A 19,597-nucleotide genomic window follows, 5' to 3' on the forward strand; every position below is an offset into this window, starting at 1 on the left:
TGTACATATGTAAATGTGCTAAATAAGCTCCTTATTTGTATTCCCCTAACTGCACTTTTAAGGGTGTTTCCAGCTGAGCCTAGTACAGCTGGCTTTAGTATGGAATGTCTTATACAATCATCATTCTAGCTCTCGCATATTCTCTGGCTTCTAAATTCACATGTAGAATTCTGAAGGAAGCATATAAGCACAATTTTTTTCCTGTTTTGATGTTAATGGAAAACATCCTATTTGTTAAAATGCCAAATCCTATTTGGTTTAGTGATTAAGTAATCTTGTTAGCAAGAGGACTTAATTTTAGCAACTGTCAGAACTCTACATTTAGCAATCACCTCCTGTTCTTCATCCCTACCCTATTCTTCAGCTGATGGCTTCTCATCCAGTTGCAATTAAAAGCACACACATGCACTTTAGCAAATTAAGTTATTGTCGTTGTTATTGTTACCTCATCCTCATACACAACAGCAGATTCATATACTTGGACTAAAGAATAGGAATTTTTAGGAATTTAGTCCTAAGGAGTAGGAATTTTAATTTTAGAATTCTGGGCAGTGAGCAGGAAAAGTATTGTACAGGTTTTCAGACTAACCACAACATAAGCAGAAAAACTAAAAAATATTTAACCCTGAATTGCTTTGCCCTTCCTCCACCCCTATGCTTTCCTTGCCACCTATTATCTTTATAAAGAGGGCTTTATAACAGGAAAATAAGTATACCATATACTGCATTGATTTGATTCCAGCAAACTAACTAGAATCTCAATTTTTATTAGCAAGAGCCATAGGCAAAAGCAGTAACACTATACCTATCAGAATGGTTCGTTTTATTCATGAACCCATGCTGGGTTAAGAAAAAAAAGAAGAAAAGCTAACTTCAAAGCATTACTGAAAGATGATTAACTCTCTAACCACACGCGAGAATCACAAGCTGCTTTGATGTGTGAGAATTTTTAGTGCCTATATTTAAAAAAGGAATCTACAATACAAATTTAACCCTTAAAAAATAATCCAATGACACACTTTCTTTGCATCTTGGAAACTATCAATTACCTAAGGGAATAAACAAAATTAGAACTCAGACTCAAATATCAAGGCTTAAATGTGAGGCACACAAACAATATTCCTCCCCCATCATGCAGTTCAATTGCAAAATGCCAGCTCTAGTATGTTCAGTACAGGAAATACAACTCTTGACATTGTAATTTTCTCAGTCACCCACTCCACAACGTACTTGGGGCATTAATCAAACTGCATACACATCTTCATCTCAAACTCACTAAATTTAAATTGGAGTGTTCGTCAATGTAAAAACTATGTGGCACATGACTGCAAAGGTCATGGTTGTATAAAAACTTGTGCCAATACTTAATTTGAAACTAACATTGACAGTGATATAAAATTGATAATCTTAGAATTCTAAGCAATCTCTCTCACCTATACATTGTATATTATGGTGTATTTCCACACAAAAATTGATTATTAATATTTACTATGTATAAGTCTTCAAGGTTGTATGAAAAATAGGCCATGGAATACACTGTATAAATTTCAAGAGAAAATGGAACTTACTAAGGAGAAGAGTGAATGGATTAAAATGTATGACTTTTCATAACAATAGCCCAAAGATAAGGGAAAGATAGAAGGCTGATACCATATACTTTAAATGGTTTTCAACATGTAAACATATTAGATCTGATATTATTAAAATACTTTTATTTATCAATCTGAATATATTAAAATATTCTTAAAACCTAAATGCTGTAACATTATAATTTTCTCTCTCCTACCAAATTGACACATCTCTGTCAATAACTACTTGAAAAAATATGCAAGACAATCTCAAAAGGAATTACTGTGCTTCATTATGCAAGATGAAAATGGAGCTTTTAAAAAATATTCTGTCTGACATTTGGTTCTGTATGCTGCCACAGCAGGTCAAAAGCCATTAGCCACCTGCTGAAAATACACACTAGGAAATAAAATGTCCTTCAAAACTATTTTGCATACAGTATTCTCAAAGTAAAATGGGTGAGGTTCTAACCTAAATGTTTAAAAATGTGATGCCTCAAAAAGAAATAAATACACTCACCAGGCCAGAAATTAATTTCAAAATATGAAAATATGATTTAATAATGATCATATAATTTAGATCATTCACCTTCGATAAAGAAAGCACCAAGTCTACTATGAAAGAAAAGAATACATAAAATAACCAACTAGCTTAACACAATGGCTATTGTTGTCTCCTTTTCCAATAAAAGTAACAGACTTACTATGATTCCTGTGGTTCTTGGGATATTATTCTCTTATCATCCTTTAGTCTTCTGCGGACTGACCCAACAGTCCTTTCCTATCATTAATTCCACAAGTGTATTCATGCAGAAGAAGCTAAACAGCAGCCCCTGTGCCATTGCATGTGAAGAATTCACAGCTCTGTCTTGTTTAACATTTTGAAACTTGGCAATGAAATGTATGGCTCCAATAATAGGTTCTATTATCAATTATTAGATAACTGTACATTTGGCACTTTGTACAACCAGGCACTAAGCTAAGTGCTTAACATATCTTAATGCATTTAATCTTCATAACAACTTCACAATGTAGGCAATAGCCTATTGCCATTTTTTAACTTGCTCATAGTTATACAGACACAGGTGGCTTATGTTTCAACAAGGGTAACTTTTTTATAGAATGCCCAAATGTGACAGGCAAACAAGGGAAACAAAACAAAGAAGGGAAGCACATCCTTGTGCTTTTACAAGGATGAAAGGATGGAATAGAGACAAATGCTTTCTTTATCTTTCACTATTTTCTTTAATCTCATCTGGTGACTAGAGTATGCTTAATAAACAAAAATAAAGAGGTAACAGAATTGTAACCCAGTTTTCAAGAGCAAAGATTACTCCTACTTAAACACTAGGAAGCTCACTTTTCCTGCCTTACTTAAAAGACGGATTTCTGCTGTGTGGAATTCCAAGCACCCGATCTCACTGCCCGAGCTCTGAGATGCCATCTGATGGAGAAATACACATTTTGACACCACATCAGATTCTTAGAATGTAGAGGCAGGGATGCGTCTGTAAGAGTCCTAGATTTTTCGCCTGTGAACCTGGTTCCTAACATAGAGCTAGGGCACCCTTGGGAACTCACTTCATGAAAGGTCAGCGGGGATCCCAGACTATGACCTCAAGAGGCTTCAGCGCCACTGGTGTTGCTCTGAGCCATGCTAACTTGTTTGTAAAAAATCCTAAACTGGCTCCCGCGTAAATGCCTGGTGTCCTTTCCAGGGGCCTTAATTAAAATCTACCCTCAGATCCCGGGGGTTTTGTTGATGCCATTGGGTATTTAATAAAAAGACATTTTGCCTTTAAACGCAATATTGCAGGCTTCTACATCTTCAAGCATAATTTAAACAAAATAATTCGTACTTAATAAAAATTCAAGAAAAATGCCCTTCTCAAAATGGACACTCTAAAATATTTCAGGAAAAACTTTACTAAACCCTCTGATAATAAAGTTGGAAGAAATTCCCTTTTCCACACCCAAAACAAAGGAAATTGAATCCCTGTTTTAACTGGAGACTATTGCTATTTGTTTATGGACAAAGGCCAAATTGTGCATATTTTTGTGACTTCAATCAAGAATCAAGGTCAGTCACCAGATCTGCCCCCACACCACCGATGGCAGCGGCAGAAATACAGATGTTCCTTATCTCTTTCACCATGATTTTTAAAATTTGGTTTTTCCTCTCAGAGCAGCTAAGATTTCTTTGTTTGTCAAAAGGGTTGCCATTAAGAAAATCACTTAGCTAATAAACAAGGAAATTAGCTAGCAAGCCTGATACAAAACAGATCGTAAGAACACTAACAGCAATCTGTACACACAAATGAAGGCAGTGGAGTTGCTCTGATAAGCACTTTTAAACGGTTAGTGGTATTCAAAAAATTGAGCATCTCTAATAGTAGGGTTCAGACAGCAATTTTAAGCTTTTCTTCTTGTTTTACTTGGTTCCCACAGACATCTCAGTAACTTCTGAGTTCTCTCCAAGGATATGCAGGGAAAGACAGCAGCAGAAAGAGGAACCAGAGGAAGTATTAGGGCAAAATAATTCACCTCCCTTTCCAACAGCTTTTCGGTATCCTGTATTTGTCACTGTTTGGAAAGCCAGCTAACATTTAATTTTGAGAAAAGACACATAACCCAAAGAAACAAGACAATGGAACGAGGACTTCTGAATCACATGAAGTTTTGCCAGATTTTGAAGCACACGGTTATCATGCAAAAAATTATCAGAATTTCCATAATTACATTTACATGTTCAACAGACATATATTTTTAGAGCTTATAGTCTTTAATATATATACATAATAATTTTTGGTGGGGGGTATAATACAACTGAATAATTGTAAATTTCACTAAATTTCAGTCAATTGAAATGTCATCAGTTTCCTGCAAAAATAAAATTTTTCATGGAAGTCTACATTGAAAGTAATAAAAATTAGGGAGAATCTGTTAATAATACGAATAGCTCCTCTCTGATTTTAAAATAGGCAGTAACAATCTTCCTGATCTAATCACATCTCACAAAATGCCTGAAACACTTTGCTCAAACCTAGGTTTAATAATCCCTCCCCTTCAGTTGTTTGAAAATATATTTAAATCAGAAAGAACCTACCTCTGCCAATTCAGTCCAGGTAAACATTTGTTTCTACCTGCCCACACCACACCTTGGCTTCAGAGTGAGCCCATTCTAGGCCTTCACTGAGATGTACCCTGACCCCGCTCCCACCTCTGTGGCACCCGGTGGTCACAGTCAGAGCAGCTGACTCTCAATATACTGAAAATAGAAGATAACCAGTAACAGTAATTCATGTTTAAATGATCATTTAAGCCAGTTTTACAAAATAGAAAGTTAGAGTTTCTATGGGTAACTGGCCAAGGATAAATAAAGTACTTTGAGTACATTATAAATTCAAAAGTATTAAATAAGTAATGAATTTTATTCAAAATTCCCCAGTAAAGAGATCAGTGGGTATATAAATGTATTTAATGTATTTTTAAAAAGAAAGGTACATTTAATTTGTTGAACCATGAATTCTCTGGTAAATATAACACACTATGTTTTGTTTCACATATTGTTAAATGTAAGTCTTCAATTCTAAATGTAAAAATGTTCTGCTCTAACTGCTTTACAAAATTGATAAATTAATTTTTTACATAAATTGAAGAAAAAGTGTTGCTATAACTACTTAAAGCATTTAATATTTTCAAAATTCTTTGAAAATTTTTACTAGTTTGTTCTTTTAAATGAGAAAAGATATCATTATGTCATTGCTATCTGAGCTCTAAAATAAAACCAGTACTTACTATGCTTAATATACTTAAGCATATATGCATATAATATACTTTAAATATTGAACTTAACCAATAAAAGTTTTAAAGATTTTCCAATAGTTCTAAAAATTTTTTAATTTCCATTTATAAGAAGTTTTTGATTTAAACATTAAAAACAGAAAAGCCTAGGCACTTCAGACTTAACTTGTATTGATACTTAAATATATATGTGTTTCTTCTAAGAATTTTAAAAGCAAAGAATCAGGTATTCTACAAAAAAATTCACAAACTCACAGAAGTTACTTTAAAAGGAAAAAGAAGCCTACGACACTATTTAAGCATAGAAAGAAGAAAAGATATTCTGGTCCTAAGAGGATCAAGATTCCTAACCAACCATGATGCCAAAGGTGAGACTTTTTAAAGAAAAAAAATTACTTCTCTGTTACTTGATTAACACTCAACTCCACTTATCAGCCCTCTTACCTTATTTGCTACCTGAGACTTCTGTGTTACTTCCTTTTCTAAAATGGCTACAGAAAGGACGTTTCCTTTCATGATCAAATAGTGTGAGACTACCATAAGCTTCAAAAATTGTGAAGCTGTATTCTGATCTGCAAGAAGAATAAACCAGTAGTAATTCCATGTTACAATTCTACACTTGTACAGTTCCTTTAAATAGGGAGCACCTCTAATATATTTATAAGAGATTTCAAATTACAAAACCTGAATTTACCATCAGATTATGTTAGTATACTGCTCCCATTCCAACTTTTCATAATGGGTGGCCATGTATCACATGTTTTTAAAGTTTAAGAGAGTTCATACCAAGTGCCCTAAGGCAACAAAGAGAGCTGAGCAGTCAATTGCTTGATAAACAGACAAAGAAAAAGGTTTGTGCAATTGCCACCTGTTTTTTACACAAATGCATTCGTTTCCTGGAACTTAGTGAATGTTTGTTTTGAAAGTAACCTTAGATCTTCTTCACAGGCCCTTTATCACTCACTAATGGATATCATTCCTAGAGCAATTTATGACAATAAAGATTTAATTTACCTTTAATGTTTTTCTCAAGATTATGATTTTGGCATTATTTTTGTCATCTCCTATCTTCTGAGTTGTACACAAACCAACATATACACACACATCAGTGTTAACTTTCATGTATCTGAAGTGAAATTCCTACATTCCATACAAACCATGTTTATATATAAATGATAATCCCAAACAATAAATGGCTCCAATTTCCATTCATGGGAAAAAGAGTGTCAGAGAGTTGGTCAAATACCCTGCTGCAAGAAACACAATTCTATTCAGTCATCAGCATTACTGTTTCCTTTACTAGCATGAGTACAACTTCTCTCAATGTTTGCATATTGCCCTGTAAAAATGTCACCTGCTGTTGTTTCACAATACTTGGCATAATGGAGCACAACTAAATGGAAATATTTACAATAGCTACACTTTCCTTCAAGCAACTTTCAGCATGTCCTAGATAAAACCCTAAAGACAAACTATGTGAAGTTACCTAGTTTTTTATGTCATAAGACTGAATGCTTTACAACTAAATGAGAGGGTAAGTTTTTCTCACTGGGGGTGGGAGAAAGGGAATTTACTGTATCTTACATTCAGAAACAAACCCCAAATAAAGTTAAGTAAGCTATCCAAAAGGATTGCTGTTACTTTTAAAATTTATTTTATTTTTTCCTTGGTAACACTTGGCAAAATGTTGAAGACAGAAAAATCCACTGGAGAAAATGCAGCTGCAAAAGAAACAGCATACAACAGGTTATTAATATCTTTAACATATAAATAAGTTTAAAAGAAAAATAGAGAAGATGAATATATAAGATCAATCATGACATGCAGAAATACTATGCTAACAATCATATTAAAAAGGCTCAAGTCGGAAATCTATCTTGTGCTCATAGATAGGAAGAATTAACATTGTCTAAATGTCCATCCTGCCCAAAGCAATTTACAAATTTAATGCAACCTCTATGAAAATACCAACAGCATTTTTCAATGAACTAGAACAAATAGTTCTAAAATACACATGAAACCACATAAGACCCAGGGTAGCCAAAGCAATCCTGAGAAAGAAGAATAAAGCTGGGGGGATTATGCTCCCTGACTTCAAGCTCTTCTTTAAAGCCACAGTAATCAAAACAATTTGGTATTGGCATAAGAACAGACCCATAGATCAATGGAACAGAATAGAGAGACCAGATATAAACTTATGCATGCATGATAAATTAATATATGATAAAGAAGCCATGAATACACAGTGGAGAAAAGACAGCCTTTTCAACAACTGGTTTTGGGAAAACTGGACAGCTACTGTGAGAGAATGAAACTGGATTACTGTCTAACCCCATACACAAAAGTAAACTCAAAATGGATCAAAGACCTGAGTGTAAGTCATGAGACCATAAAACTCTTAGAAGAAAACATAGGCAAAAATCTCTTGAATATAAACATGAGCAATTTTTTTCTGGATACATCTCTTTGGTCAAGGGAAACAAAATAAAAAATGAAAAAGTGGGATGACATCAAACTAAAAAGCTTCTATACAGCAAAGGACATCAGCAGCAGAACAAAAAGACAACTTACAGCATGGGGGAATATATATATACTTAAATGACTCATCTGATAAGGGGTTGACATCCTCCAAAATACATAAAGTACTCATATACCTCAATACCCAAAAAACAAATAACCTGATTCAGAAATGGGCATAGGACCTGAAGAGACACTTCTCCAAAGAAGTACAAATGGCCAACAAGCACTTGAAAAGATGCTCCACATCGCTAATCATCAGGGAAATGCAAATTAAAATCACAATAAGACATCACCTCACACCAGGTAGAATGGCCACTTATCAAAAGACAAGAAATAACAAATGCTGGTGAGGATGTGGAGAAATGGGAACCCTCTTATATTGTTGATGGGAATGTAAATTGGTGCAACCATTGTGGAAAGTAATATAGAGGGTCCTCAATAAGCTAAAAGTAGAAATACCATGTGACCCAGTTATTCCACTCCTAGGAATTTACCCAAAGAAAACAAAATCCCCAATTCAAAAGGACATAGGCATCCCTATGTTTATCGCAGCACTATTTCCAATAGCCAAGATATGAAAGCATCCTGAGTGTCCATCAGTAGATGAATGGATAAAGAAGAAGTGGTACATATACACAATGAAATATTATTCAGCCATAAGAAGAAAACAAATCCTCCCATTTGCAACATGGATGGAGCTAGAGGGTATTATCCTCACTGAAATAAGCCAGACAAAGAAAGACAAATACCAAATGATTTCACTTATATGTGGCATATAAAAACAAAGCAAAACAGAAGGAACAAAATAGCAGTGGACTCATAGACACCAAGAAGGGACTAGTGGTCACCAAGGGAGAGGATCTGGAGAAGGTGGAAGGGGAGGGGAAGGGGATAAAGGGGCACAATAATTCACAATCACAATATAAATTAGTCACAGTGACAGTAGTCCAGCATAGAGAATACGGTTAATGATTCTGTAACATCTTACTATGTTGATAGATAGTGACTACACTAGAGGGGGTGAGTATTCAATAACATGGGTAACTGCTGAACCACTGTGTTGTATATTTGAAACCACATAAGATGGTATATCAATGATACTCTAATAATAAAAAAAAAGACTCAAGTTGAAGGGCCCCCACCAGTAAGATGGCAAACTTTCGGCTTCTCTTTGGGGTCCTCAGTTCCCGCCGGTGCCACCTGAAGCCCAATCACGTCTCGCCCCCCTCCCAATCCCAGCACCTAGCCAACAGCCACCAGCCCCGTAGAAGTGACACCTCAATCAATTCATGCCCCTTCCTATATAACCCAGCACCTTTCCCTAATAAAGCAGAACTCTCCAGTGAATTGCTGCTGTGTGTCGCTCCTTTCCTTTCATTGGTGCCAAAACCCGGGAGACGGGACACCCCAACTGGGCCCCATCTTCCCCCCGACACCAGCAGCAGCTTGCCCTCGTCCTCTTTTTCCGGTGCTGGCTCATCACACTCACCACTCCTCTCTGGCCTTTAGGTAAGTTTTCCCCCCGGAGTGGGTAGCTCTTCCCCGAGCTATCGCAGTGCCATTGACCGTGATCGTCCGGCAAGGCCCTGATGCTCAGGGATGAGGATGGAACTCTCCCCGCCTCAGGCCTTCACGGCTGCGGCGGACCCTCAGGCCCCTCCTCCAACAGCCATAAATCCCCGCCTCAAGCCTTTACGGCTGCAGCGGACCCTCAGGCCCCTCCTCCAACAGTCATAAATGCATTCACCGTCCCTTCCATCAGTGCTGAAACTTTTTAAGCAAAATTTCCCCGGGGTGGGCCACTCTTCCCCAAGCTATCGCAGTGCCATTGACCGTGATCGTCCGGCACGGCCCTGACGCTCGGGGATGAGGAGGGAACTCTCCCCGCCTCAGGCCTTCACGGCTGTGGCAGACCCTCAGGCCCCTCCTCCGACAGCCATAAATCCCTGCCTCAGGCCTTCACGGCTGCAGCGGACCCTCAGGCCCCCCCCTCCAACAGCCATAAACGAGGTGACTCCTTTGCGGATGAGAACGCTCCCTTTCCCCACCCCCTCCTCCTTCTGTTCTGTCCGCCAAAATCTGTTCTGTCTGCCGAAAACGCCTAGCGCTAGGTACCTCGTGACTCCGGCACTCTGCCTTCTTAGGGAAGTCTGGGTGACGACCCACACTTCCTAAGAAATTCCAACTCATATACGAGTTTCCGCAGACCACCAAGGATCATCGGGGACGCCCTTTGTCTCCTTGCGGTCTGCTTCCAGTCCGAGGATCTCCGTTCGTCTTCCCCTGTTTGTCTCCTTCTCTGTGCTTCAGCCATAGGAGCCTCCTCATCCCTCCCTGAAAGTTCACCTCTTGAATGCCTGCTTAAGCATCTGGCTACCCTCTCCCTGACGCCTGATATAAAACCAAAACTTCTCCATAAATATTGCTCCCAAGACTGGCTGACATACCCCCTAGACAATAACAACAAACGGCCCGCAGGGGGAACTCTTGATCCTAACATCACTCGCAATCTTTTTAACTACTGCCAGCACCTGAAAAAATGGAAGGAGATTCCCTATATCGAAGCTTTCCGCCTCCTCCTCTCCCCGCCCCCTCCCAAGTTCTCCTAGCCTGCAAGCCGCTGCCCCCGCAGAAGCCTCCCGTTCACTCCCTTCCCCTTCTTCTCCTACAACAGCTCTTCTCCCTTCCTTCCTCACCATCTCCTCCCCCATTTCATCTCCTCCGCCTTCGTCCCACGCAGATTAAGCCTGAGCCTTTCAGACCCCCCTTTAACTAGGTCCCAGGGGCCTCCTCCGTCTTTGCCCTCATCACCTGTTTCTCCCCTGTTAGGGACCGCCTTTGTCTTCTCACATGTTTGTAGAGAGAATGGGAAAGTACCTCCCCCATGTCTGAACGCAGCATGGGAAAGCACAAGCTAGAGAACAACCGGTGCAGTCCTTAGAAGTTATCTGTCCACAAAAACATATCTTGCCAAGACTCCTCACTCTGAAAATAGGGAGACCTTGAAGATGTGTAAAAACACCGCCCCTGCTTCTAGATATGCCCTTCCCCCACTTGCTGATGTGGCAGGAATGGAGAACAAAGAACATTCTGTTTACGCATTCCATAAGCAATTAACTGGAGCCCTGCTGTGGCTCAGTTAGTAGAGCATGGGACTCTTAATTTCAGAGTCATGAGTTCAAGCCCAACTAAAGCAGCAGAGGCAAGCAGCTGGGCTGCAGGCTGGCAACACGTGAGTCTGATTCTATCTTTCTTTATTTTCTTTGCCCCCCTTCCGCACTTCAGGACCTGCTTGAATAGGCACAGCTAGACCACGTCACTCCCCCACAGACTGAGCCAGAACCCTTCAGTCCCCCTCAGACTTAGTCCCAAGAACCTCCCAAAATTATCGCCCCTCTCCAGGAGGTAGCAAGGTTCAAAGGCATTTAGGAGATTTAGCCCAACTAGAGAAACGCCTAACTTCCTTTTCCACTGATCCCACGACATATATCAGGGAGTTTCAATGGACCCTGCAGTCTTACAGCCTCACACATCATGACATTTTCATGCTCCTGGCCAATACTCTCCTCCCTGAAGAGCGTAGACGAGTTTGGGACTTCGCCCAAAAGCACGCTACTGAAACCCACAGGACTGACCCCACCTATCCCCCTGGCCCCACTGCTCTCCCCGAACAAGACCCACACTGAGATTATAACACCGACATGAGTCTCTGCTCTCGAGATATTTTTGCCCCCTGCTTAATAGCAGGTCTGAAAAAAGCAGCTCGTAAAGTAGTCAATTTTCAAAAGCTCCAAGACATAATTCAAAAGAGAGACGAAACCCCCTCCGAGTTCTTAGACAGACTCACTCAAGCCCTATTACAGTATACCAGCCTAGACCCAGAAACACCTGAAGGAAAACATGTCCTTATGACATACTTCCTAGCTCAAAGCTACCCCAACATTAAAGCTAAACTCAAAAAGTTGGAACAGGGCCCCGCTACCCCACAGACTGAGATCCTAACAGTGGCCTTTAAAGTCTTCCATAAGTGGGAGGAGGAGAAAGAACGCCGTAAACAAAAGGCTGATCAGGCCAATTTCCAGATGTTGGCCCAGCTGATAAAACCACAACCTGGGCGCCCCTCTACAAACAAGCCCCCCCCCAGGAGCTTGTTTCAAGTGCGGAAAAGAAGGACATTGGTCAAGGGCGTGCCCCTCCCCCAGATCTCCTACCACCCCATGCCCCAGATGCCACAAAAAGGGCCACTGGGAGTCTGATTGCCCAACCACCCGAAGGGGAGGCTGGACGAACAACCCCCATCCTAAGCCCGCCGTAGTGGGGCTGGCAGAAGAACATTGACAGGGCCCGGGGGCTTCTCGCCCGACCATTTCCATCACCAAACAGGAGCCCAGGGTTACTTTAACAGTAGACGGTTGCCCCATCTCCTTCCTCCTAGATACAAGAGCCACCTTCTCAGTCTTGCGAGAATACCGGGGCCCTTCAACGCCAGCCATTACTCCTATAGTCTTGATAAGATGTAAACAGATTTTCCCATTAAACCCCCCCCCCCCCCCGCTTTTATGCACAATCGAAGACAATCCCATACCTTTCTCCCACTCCTTCCTGGTTATGCCCCAGTGTCCCATCCCTTTACTAGGACGGGACATCCTTTCTCTCCTCCACGTTTCCATAACTATATCCACTTCCACAGCCCCCAGTACTCCCTTTCTGATGGCCCTCATAGCCAACGACCCCCCTCTACCCAATGAAAGCTCTGGTTCCGCCCTCATACACCCTGTAAATCCCAAAGTTTGGGAAATTACAAGCCCCTCTGTAGCCCTATGTCCCCCTGCCTCTATCAAATTACGTGATCCCTCTCAGTATATCTGTCAGGCCCAATACCCCCTAACCACTTCAGCCCTCATAGGCCTCCAACCCATCATTCAAGATCTCTTAAACAAAAATTACCTCAGACCCACTCACTCCCCATTTAATACCCCCATATAAGCTGTTAAAAAAACCAACGGATCTTTCCGCCTCGTCCAAGACCTTCGCCTCATCAACATGGCTGTTGTCCCTATCCATCCCTTAGTTGCAAATCCATACACCCTTTTATTGCAGATCCCTGCCTCAGCATCCCACTTCTCAGTCCTAGATCTCAAGGACGCATTTTTTTCTATCCGTCTGGACCCCTCCTCCCAAGATTTTTTCGCCTTCACCTGGACGGACCCATGCACGAGACATTCTGAACAACTCACTTGGACAGTTTTGCCACAAGGCTTCCGAGATAGTCCCCATATTTTTGGACAAGTCCTAGCTCAGGACCTCAAACAGTTTCATTATGATCACTCTGAGTCCACTTTATTACAATACGTAGACGATCTTCTACTCTGCAGTCCCTCGTGGGAACAGTCTCAACTTGACACTGCCTCTCTACTTAACCTTCTAGCTTCCAGAGGTTACCGGGTATCCCCCGTCAAAGCTCAAATATCTTCCCCTTCTGTCACTTACCTTGGATTCCTTCTGTCTCAACAAAAAAAGTCCATTACCTTAGACAGAAAACGACTCCTCTCTGACCTGCCCGTTCCCAAAACCAAGACAGAAATCCTTTCCTTTCTAGGCCTGGCTAGATATTTTAGAGCGTAGATCCCTAACTTCTCCCCATTGGCAAGACCTCTATACGACCTCAGCAAGAGCCCCCCCCCTAAAAAACCATTATCCTCCTCACCCCGACACTCCTTCATTAAGCTCCATCAAGCCCTTGTGGAAGCCCCAGCTCTCCATCTTCCTGATTTGTCGAAGCCCTTCTCATTATACATTCATGAGAGATCCAGTCAAGCTCTAAGACTCCTAGGCCAATATTATGGCCCATCCTTTGCCCCAGTAGCTTATCTCTCCCCATCCTTTGCCCCAGTAGCTTATCTCTCCAAGCAATTAGACCCCACAGTTCGGAGATGGGCCCCCTGCCTACGAGCATTAGCCGCTAGACAGCTCTTGCAGAAGGCAGCTCATAAACTGACATTCAGGGCGCCCCTTACCATTCTGTCCCCACATCACCTAAAAGATCTCTTAACCTACAAAAGTTTACAGACTCTCCCTCCCTCCAGACTCCTGACCTTACTGTCCTCTTTCCTCCAAAATCCCGTTCACCTCCTTTGCCATCCATACCCGAATCATGACTTTTTCCTCCTTTACTGCGCTCTCGTTTTTTTTTCTCATTCCTATTGTCTTCCCCACCACCCCAGCCTCCTTTGTATGGCGATTCAAAGTCAGACAGACTTACACACAGCATCAAACAAAAGTTACTGCCCTCATTGCCACACCAGACTGCCCTCTGAAAAGCTGCTCTGAGCCTTTATACCTCCACTTTCCTCCCTCCACTGAAGTGTTCACTAGCAGCTACCCTTATTCTCCCTACCTCTGCTTCCTCTATGACCAAAAACAAGCCTATTGCAGGCGATGGCCAGACACCTACAGGAGATGTCCCTACTGGTCTTGCGCCATTCACTACATGAGTAACTTCCAGTACCCACAGTATTACTCCTCCAACCGTTTCATGAAATATCCCAACAGCTCATTCTCCTTATCAATCCCAGATCCCTGGGACTCTTGATGGGCTGCCAGAGTCACAGCCTCAGTTTACTATGGGGGGTCCTCGACCCCCCACGGTACCCTTCATATCTCTCGAAAGTATGTTCCCTCTCATTCCCAGATCTCTCAAGTTGCATCAGATAGCAGACATTCCGAAAAAGTCATTATCCAAACTCTTGACGGTGCCTCTTCATCTTTTTATCCCCGCCCCTCTTCCCATTTCTCCTACTCTTCATTACAGCTCATTCAGGACACCACCATCTTTCTCAACCACACCCTTAACACCACCAATTGTTTCTTGTGTGCATCACTACAGCGCCCACTGCTGGCCGCTGTGCCCCTTAATATTTTCAACTACTCCTTCCATGCAGAAAGACAACCCCTCTGCCCCCTGGCAGACATACCCCTATGGGAACCAGAATACGCAGATAATCTCACCATCCACCACTCCACCACTGTGTAGGCCCAACTCCACCCCCCTCCAGCGCACTTCACTGCCTCTCTATCTACACCCCTACCTCTGGCTCTAAGACTTTTATGCAACCGGGACACTTCTTTTAGTGTAATGGCAGTCTTTTCAACTCACTGCCTCTCAACTCCGAAACACCCTGCATTCTCGTCACCCTAATCCCACAGTTTACACTTTACAGCATGGCAGAATTCCTTGAGCTCCAACCTCCCTTGCCCTCGCACACAAAAAGAGCTGCTTTCCTTCCCATCATGGTCAGTAGCTCTTTGATCACCTCAGCCATTGGGGCAGGGTTTTGGGGAGAAGCCTTAGGTCACTCTCTATGGGCAGTTAGAGATCTCAACGCCAAACCCCAATCCCCTGACATCCACTGCCAATTCCCTAGCCTTTCTCCAAAGACAGGTCACTTCGCTAGCTAAAGTCACCCTTCAAAACCGGCGGGCCCTAGATCTGCTTACAGCCGAGAAGGGCGGCATCTGCGTCTTCCTCTGGGAAGAGTGCTGCTATTACATCAACGAATCCGGCATTGTAGAAACTGACATCACCAAACTCACCGACCTTGCCTCCAGTCTCCACTCTGCTTCCAATTCCAACCCATTCTCGTCAATACTAACAAACCCCCTCCTCACCTGGCTCTGGCCCATTGCAGGCCCCATAATAATCATTCTTCTCGCCTGTCTCTTCTTACCCTGTATAATAAAGTTCATCAAATCCCAAGTCGGAAAAATCTCTAATCAAGCTTTCAACCAGCTTTTACTCAGGAACTACCAGCTTCTGGCCACAGAAGATCCCTCACCCTCACGTGACCTCCTCACCACATGCTGAGATGGACTCCTCTCTCCACTGGAAACTGTTCCTGGAAACAATAGCCGCAGACGCCTGGCTCCTGACACCCATATCCTCTTGGCCAACCTATGGTTATAGGGAACCTTCATTGATTTCCAAACCTGAAGAAGTCCACATCTACTCGTCCTTACTGTGGGGAGTCCTATCAACCCTTTCCTCCCAATCCTCAAGCCCTCACTCCCTTCTCCGCCCCTGTTCAGCAGGAAGCAGCCAGAGAGAAAGCATCGTCCACAACCCCATAGAGGAGAAAGGGGGGAATGAAGGGCCCCCACCAGTAAGATGGCAAACTTCCGGCTTCTCTTCAGGGTCCTCAGTTCCCACCGGCGCTACCTGAAGCCCAATCACCTCTCGCCCCCCTCCCAATCCCAGCACCTAGCTAACAGCCACCAGCCCCGTAGAAGTGACACCTCAATCAATTCATGCCCCTTCCTATATAACCCAGCACCTTTCCCTAATAAAGCGGAACTCTCTGGTGAAGTGCTGCTGTGTGTCGCTCCTTTCCTTTCACAAGTCACCAATGCAAATTAAAATAAATGAATACGATTCTTTACTTCTCAAATTGGCAGTAAAAAAAAAAAAAAAGAATTCCAGGATGGGTAATGGCTGTTCTCAAATAGAGTGCCATACAAGTATGAACTCACAGTCTTTCTGAAGGACAATTTGGCACATTTACATCAAATGACTTTTAAAATGTTCATACCCTTTTACTTTATTTTACTGCTAAGAGATTTATTTTATGAAAATAGAGATAGGCAAAAGATTAAAAGTATTTCATCACTTATAATAACAAAAAGAGAACATCCTAAAATCCCAATAATAGAGGATTGGTACATATGTAAAACAAAAGGCAATGCAGCTACTTAGAAAACAGCCGTACAAGAATATTCAGTGTCCTGAGAAAATGTTCACTATTTAATGCTCAGTGAAAGAAAACTGCAGGTTATAAAACAGAATGAACATTACACGCCTAATTTCTCATCTCTTGGTTTTGTATCTGTTTGTTCGTGCATGTGCTTATATGTATGGACAGAAGAGTGGAATTGCTGCCATGCAAACAAGTAATATCAGGGCTTATCTCCAAGTAATAAAATAATGAAGAAATAAAAAAATATTGTCACCTTTGTGCTATTTTTTGCATTTGCCAATATTCCATAATGAACAAATAAAAATCAAGAAACAATGGTGGGGGAGGATGTAATTACTCAGAAAATAAGACTGTGTAACTTCTTACACAAGTAATATTCAGTTTCTGATTAACTAAAACAGCACTGCTCAGAACAATGAAAATAATGCACCTATAAGAGGATAAAATACTCTGCCCACAGAAATGAAAAGAGTAGCATGGCATCACCCCTCCCACTATGCTGCAAAAGCAGTCATATGAAGCCACGTTACGTAACTTAATACCATACCCAATACTACTTAGATAAGTTTTCCACCACACCACTTAGATCTATTCCCAGGATAATAGTCAAATCACCCTCATAAAAACCAGAGGCTTAGATGAGGCTACTGTCACAGTAAATAAGCACCAAGATGGCCACGGGACCCATTGTGATCTTTGTAAATCTATATAATGGGGATAATAGCACATCAATTCTAAAAGCAGTCTTTCAGGCAAATAACTACCCATTTCTTGAGATAATATTAACATTGATTTTATATCAAGAACAGAAATTCATGGCATGCTTTCTAATAACTGAAATATATTAGTTCCCATAATCTAATATATTGTACATCACATTTTTGATTGTCTGTATTTTAAAAGTTATATTTTCTACCTGTTCACTGAACTTAGAAGTAGGCTTAATGAGTTGCAGTTAAGCTGATTATTTTGCACAGGAAGTTATGACTATTTTTACTGAATAAACAAGTATTGATCAACAAATATTTACTGAGCATCTTCCACATTCCAAGAATTATGTCAAGTACTGGAAGAAAATATTTTTATATATGGTCAAATCATTCCCCAGATCATATACAAGATAACAAAATTGTATTTTCCCTAAATTTAGTCTAATCATGACTACCAATTACTGATGAATATGAATAATTAGCTAACCCTTATATTTGTCGTGTTAGTTTGCTATCTAACTGAAAGCATTTTATTACTTTCATAATGCCATTTTAGTAAGTTTTGCTGGGGTTTTTTTTTTGTAGTAAAATATACATAATATAAAATTTACTTTTAGCCATTTTTAGTTCAGCTGCATTAAATACATTCACACTGTTGTGCAAACACTACCACCATCTATCTTCAGAACTTTTTCATTTTCCCAGACTGAAGTTCTGTACCCATTAAATGATTATTTGTCTCTGCATTCTTGGCAATCACCATTCTATTTCCTACACCTACGAATTTGACCACTTTTTAGGTACCTCAGTAAGTGGAATTCTACAACATTTGTCCTTTTGCGTCTGACTTATTTCACTTAGCATTAATGTCTTCAAGATTCACCCATGTTTTAGCATGTGTCAAAATGTCATTCCTTTTTAAATACTGAGTAAGTAATATTTCATTTATGCATGTATATACCACACTTTGCTTATCCATTCATCCATCAATGGTTCACTGCTGTGAACACTGGTGTACAAATATCTACTGAAGTCCCAACTTTAAAATCTTTTGAGAATATACCCAGAAGTGGAATTGCTGGATAAATTTTGCTTTTAAAAATTCTAGCTTTCAGTAAACATGTCTTTTGATTTTTTTAAAAACCAAAATAATCAAACTCAGTCCCTAGACTGAATTTCTTGGAACAGCAAAACAACTAATTTATTTCCCTTCACTGCATGCTTTAAAAACCCAGATTAAAATGAAAGTAGTTTTCATATCTATGACTTAAAGGTAACAAATGATTCTATTATATTTGTTTAAATTAATGTGTGAGGATTCTACTCATACTAATGTATGGGTAGTTTTTACAAATATGTAAATATAAGGAAAACATTTCATCACTGTTTTGAGTGGAAATACAATCTAGAGATACAAAATTACCATTTTTGAATTCCTAGATGTGAATTACTGACCACTTGAAAAGAGAAATGTAGTTTCTATCAAAAACAGAGTTATGATGCCATGGATTTTATTATCCATAACTTTAAGACATCAGTGGCATGATGAAGTTATTAAAGTCTTTCTGACAAAGTCAAGACTATAATAATTCACTGCCACCTTCAACGCTGTTGAGTTATTGAGTGTATGAAGGGTAATTATCCTTCAAGTAAAGTATGTGGGCAGTTTTTTATTATAAATTTTTATGTTTAATACATAAATTGTCACACTTTGTTAACAAACAATTTAAAGCAGGCTGAGTTATGTGATTAAATTATAAAAGAAAATTACTTAATATCTGTTCATTTCTTATTCACGACATCAAATATATGATTTCTGTTACCAGGATCTAATGACACTAGTGGTACTGAAGTTGATTGAAGTGGTGGAAGTGCAAATTAACTGACACAAGATTTTTCTCAAGCATTTCTGTAGCGAGAAAAAGCAAGATTGTTCACAGATGTGATACACTTTTTGTTCTTAAATCAAAAGCTAATGAATCTATTTTTCCAAATCTGTCAGCAATGATAGCAGTAGCCTTGAAATATCTATAATATATGTATCATTCAATACACCCTGACTCATGCACTCTCTATACATGCTAAATCATGACTTAGGGAAAGAACTCCACTTCCTTTAATGGGGGGCTATAAAATAAATATTAGAAATATCCAGTATTTCCTGAGAATATCCAATGTAAGTTTTATCTCCGTAAAGCCCTGTATATTTCCATCATTCACCATGGAATCCATACCTCTAAAGAAG

At 40.3% G+C, this 19,597-nt stretch overlaps 1 protein-coding gene across 15 annotated transcripts in view; it reads right to left on the reverse strand.

Annotated features, from left to right (window-relative positions):
* PAM (peptidylglycine alpha-amidating monooxygenase) overlaps positions 1–19,597 on the reverse strand; it is a 274,509-nt gene that overhangs the window by 225,914 nt on the left and 28,998 nt on the right. The window lies entirely within an intron of this gene.

The sequence above is a fragment of the Manis javanica genome, chromosome 1 (assembly GCF_040802235.1).
Source record: "Manis javanica isolate MJ-LG chromosome 1, MJ_LKY, whole genome shotgun sequence".
Classification (NCBI taxonomy): domain Eukaryota; kingdom Metazoa; phylum Chordata; class Mammalia; order Pholidota; family Manidae; genus Manis; species Manis javanica.